Source organism: Pinus tabuliformis, chromosome J, assembly GCF_031772625.1.
Source record: "Pinus tabuliformis cultivar Carrire ecotype Pingquan chromosome J, CPIR1, whole genome shotgun sequence".
Taxonomy (NCBI): domain Eukaryota; kingdom Viridiplantae; phylum Streptophyta; class Pinopsida; order Pinales; family Pinaceae; genus Pinus; species Pinus tabuliformis.
The window spans coordinates 498,039,757-498,044,766 of record NC_142295.1 but is presented as its reverse complement, the minus strand read 5'-3'; the positions used below and the strand labels follow the sequence as shown (position 1 = coordinate 498,044,766).

Genomic DNA, 5,010 nt, shown 5'->3' with positions numbered 1-5,010 from the left:
TTGTCGGTCTTTGATTTGCCTCACCATATTCGAATCCAAAAGAGTTTGCCTTTTATCTTTAATTGACCAAAATAGAGCGGACTGCCACATCTTGGATGTGCTGTAGGCTATACTGATAGACAGGTGTCTCTCTTTCAAGTTTCTCAATCATCTCACCAACATAGCTGCTCTGTGTTTAAAATCAACACCTACAGCAGTTTCGTAGCGCGCTACGAAACTGCTGTGTGATTAAAAACACAGTCTTCCTCTCATAGCTAAATGATTGCCAGTGTGTAGCTTCAACATCAGCAAGGTCCGAACACTGACCATCTTTCTCATGTAACTGTCCTGTTGTTTCAATACCTGCTTCCTTATGTGTTGAATTGAAATCTGCATCAAACTCATGTTTGGCTCTGCCATCTGAAATTTTTTCCATTTCTGATTCCTTAAGCGCACAAAACAATGGCACATTCTATAATCTGAATCGAGCACATCAGCTTTAAGTGAGAATCTTTATTCTTACAGAACCCATTTTCCAAAGATCAGTAAACAAGGCGTAAATATGCCTCTGCAAGATGTGCTCATAGTCTTTAACAAACACTATTGATATGGAATACATTCCAAATCAATTTGGTTAAAACAGCTTATAAAACCTTTACAAGGCTACCCGCTGTATAATTTAAAGTCTTGCAACAAACATAGAAAGTAAAAACCTTCAACACCAGGAAACTGAAGATATTAATGGACCAAAAACATTCATGTCTCTTTCCTGTGCAACCACCCCTGCATTTCAGTAAACAGAGTATTATAGAGAAAACCCCCTGCATTTCCAATGTTCATCTATGCAGCTTCATTTGCATGTATCACTGTATTCCTTTAAGTGCTGGTGCTCAAGTGACCTTAATTCTGATGTGGAATCTGCAAGTCCCTCCACCATGCCATCCTCAATTATAACAAAAAAGAAAACCTTCCTCTCAGTGAACTTTTTACCTATCAGACTAACTGGACATCAGTTACCTGCAACCACTCATCTACCTCCTGTTTCAAAACAATAAGCTTCTGCTCATGAGAAGATATGCGACTGTCAATCTCCTTACTTGGTAGCTTCTTCAGCTGCTTGGAAGAGAAAATCTTGTAGAGGTAAGCCGTAGCCTATTGTAAAAGTGGCTTGCCAGCCTCCAAACATAGGATATCGAGGTTCAATTTCTAGTTCTGTTTTTCTAGAGTCAGCATTCAAATGTGAGGTAGAAATATTCCCAATTTCATCTTGGTAATAAACCGAATGTGCTCGAGGTGGCAGTCTTGCCACTAGACTCTTAAAAGATGGTGCATTTCTAGCATTGGGTCTTGCTTGATATTCAATCCTTGAAAAACCACCTCTGATTCGAGCACCACCATGAAAAAAGTAATAATTTTTAGTTATCTGAACATTTCCCCAATGTGAAATTTCTATTTCTCGCACCAGCTCCTTGACAACTGCAAATGGTTGGTTATCTTCAAAGTGAACAATAAAAGGTGAAAATGAAAATGCCGCAAGATTCTCATATGGACCATATTTAAGTTCTGTATCCACCAATTTTGTGGGATCAACTTTGGAATATGATTCTATTCTAGCACTTGGGGTCTTGATGGCTGTAGTTTGCGCTTCAACCAGATGAGGCGAAAGAAAGTAAGCACTGTCACGATAAAGAACAAGCTGCGCTTGTGCCTGAGAGATCTCTTCAGGGAAAAGCTTCACTGAATGTGTGAAGACTGAAAGCACTTCTATAGTTACAGTGTCACCCTTTTTTAATGCCTTCACAAAAGAGATTGAAAATAAAACTATACCACCAGGTGCATCCTCCAATTGAGAAGGACTTACTATAAGTGGAACAGAAACCTTATTTTTTATCCTTTCCTTCAAGGGCAGCTGCTTTCAGATACGCCGGATTTTCGACCTGGTCAGGAGGAAAAGCAAGAAGAACTTCTGAAGTCGTACCCAAACCAGTATTTTCAACCTTCGAGGATGTAACAACCTGTACAATGTGTGATGTCAAGTCAATCCGGCGATGCACCCCCGATTCTACGAATTTGACATAAGAAGCCGCGATGTATGAGACATTAGATGCCGTGCTGAGCTTTTCACGAGCTCCATTCCTTTCGGCTTTGGCATCTTCTGAATTATGGCATCATCTTATGAAGGCAGACAGAATGCGCATAAAATGTTTGAAGAATTAGCCATCTGAAGAGTCGGCATCTTATGAAGGCAGACGGATACGCAGAGACTGTTCTGCATTAAGAACATGAATAAAAAAACTAAAACACACAAGTAATACAGTCATGGCCATAGCCATCGCTTCTCGGCTTCTGCCAACAATATCAATCTCCTCTGATTCTGAAATGAATTTAACATTTCTCAATTGCGCCCTCCGTCCCCAATATAACAGGTATTCAATCATGAAGCCACGCCAACGCCTTAGAGGAACGTGTAGTCAAAAGAGTAAATGTAAAGAATACTCCTCCTTCAAAATCTTGCCATGTGTCATAAAGAGCTGCAAAGACAAGGGGCTTTTTATCTTGAAAATGTATATAGAATAGATGTTTCTTCGCTTCATCCCTTTTTTTACTCGTAAAAAACCTCATAAGCCAGTCAGCTAAAACCTCCCCGCCAATGGGAGAAACATCATAGCCTTCTGAAGAACATAACCATCATGGACTGCATACCGCATTCTTTGCTACTGCACATAAAAATCAAGAGAAATCTTAATGTTTTGACCAAGTTCAACATTACGTGGGCATGGATCCACACTTGCAATTATAATGCCATCAAGGGCTATTTTCATCCGCTCCGCAATACAAAGATCTAATGATGTTTGTCTCTCCTCGGAGAAGACTCTCATACTTTGTACTCAGTGATGTCCATAGAGATTTACACTGGTCTGGACCACGATCAATTCCATGCTTGAACAAAGATGCCGAAATCTCTTCCCAGATTACCTTTTCCTTCTCTGCTTTAAACCTATTTTCCATATTCCCACGCTTCTTAGTTGGAGATATAACTGACAAGTCTACATTCAATGTTTCAGTGGGAACCTTGCAAAGATGTAATTTTTGGCACACTATCATCAAGGCTCCCAAGAACTTTGTGGTCTTTTCTGGATCTTTCTAACTTTAACTCTTTAGTAGTGACACCAGAAATATTTTCCCTAGCCATTACAATAACTTTTGGCCGTTTGCTACTGTACTTCCGTACCACCTTTCTAAGTACTGTAGAAATGGTTCGTTCTATATGAGCAATTGGGCAATTTGGAGGGCAGCTTGCCAATGCCACATGTGCAGCTTTCTGTAGTGCTTCTAGAAGTTTCCCTTAAATATCTGTCATTTGCGCAATTTCGCAGCGCAGCCAATGCAAGGTTAGTGTTTTCGCTACGAAATCACTAAAACAGATGGCGCTGCTAAACTGCTAACGGATTCATGTGCTGCGAAAACACGCTGTCTTTAAGCTAAGCTAAAAATTTTTACAACAGACTTTTCAGTGATAACACCCTCACTAAGCTCAGAAGCTACGCAATGCATTGAGCCCAAAAGTTGCCTTGTTCCTAGAACTGCGTAGTCTTTCCCAGTAGTGTGCATGGCAAGTTTACCTAGAAAAGAAAGAAAAATAAAGGGAAAAAAACATCCTTAGGGAATAGGGATCTATTTTTACGATCCCAAAGGAGACACATTTCTATTTTTAGAAGTTTTTGCCAAATGTCAAATTTTCCCAAATTTTAGGCATGCACATCATAAAACCTTATTTTCTCAAATCTAGTTAACTGACGCCTATACAGATCATTTTCACATTTGATCATGAAGCTATAACATTTCGAAAGAGATCAAGGAACCTTCACTGGGGTCATCATCGCTTTTCTAGGTGAGTTTTCCTTTTATCATCTTTTGCCTCTTTTTTTGTCGCTTTTTGTTGTTTCGGTTGTGTGAGTGTTATTTTTCTTTTTTCTCTTCAGGGTTGCTCACGTTTCAACTTGTTTTAGCTTGTAGAAGTGTTGCTTCAATTTGCCACTTCCTTTCACAAGTGTCACATCTAGTTTCCTGTTTTTGTGCTAATGGTTGTCGTTGCGACAACTCTTCTCACATACTTGGTTTTCCTTATATTTGATTAGTTTATGCACTTGATCCACATTGACTCATTCACACTTAGTCAGTTTAATACTCAAGATCACATCATCATTCACTTATGCTTGTTTTTCATACTCCCACCAGGTAGATTTGTACTTCCCTCGGCCAAATTTTACCTTTCCCAGTTGGGTACTGCACAATACTAAGGCTCACGCCACAAGCTTGGTATCTAGAACTGCGTGGTGTGCATTACAAGTTGGTTCTAACTATACACACTGTACAGCTCTAGGGGTCATCCTATCACCTTGGCCACTGAGAATGCTCAATGTGCAGTCTCTCCCAGTCTCTTCCCAAGATGGGACTACACATTGCATAGTCCCAAGCCTCAAGATTCATTCTTAGTTATTGGGACTACACAATGTGTAGTTCCCATAGACAGCCAGTCGCTCTTGAAAACAAAAATTGCACAATCCTTCCCATCAGATGCCTAGTTTGCTACTTAATCATGCTATAAAGGTATATTTTCTAAAGCTAATGTTTTCTTTCTATGAGTGTCCTTTTTGTCCCATAGGTACCACACTTATGAAGCACTTTCTCCCAGTAATCATTGTTACCATGACACTAAATATAACTCCTTCAATAGGGACCACTGAAATCAGTAATGGGGAATCAATTGAGAAAACCCCAGTAGACTCATTGGTATATGCGGACGCTCAAATGTTTATAAAAAATGAGTCCACACTAACATGGCAGCAAGTTAATGAAGCTCTTTTAGAAAAGAGCCTTGGGGTAGATCTAGAGGAAAACTCTGGAAGTAGCACTAGAAAAAAGTAGCAATCCCATACAAGATAAGGGAAAGAGAAAGTTTGTGGACAACATAGAGGGGGAACAAAATTTCAAGATGAAAGAGGATCCAATATTCATGTAGGCAACTTT

The 5,010-nt window shown here is 39.7% G+C and overlaps 1 pseudogene; it reads right to left on the bottom strand.

Moving 5' to 3' along the window:
* Positions 1-1,072: 1,072 nt before the first annotated feature.
* Positions 1,073-2,312, bottom strand: LOC149227968 (dolichyl-diphosphooligosaccharide--protein glycosyltransferase subunit 1A pseudogene; annotated as a pseudogene).
* Positions 2,313-5,010: the final 2,698 nt, after the last annotated feature.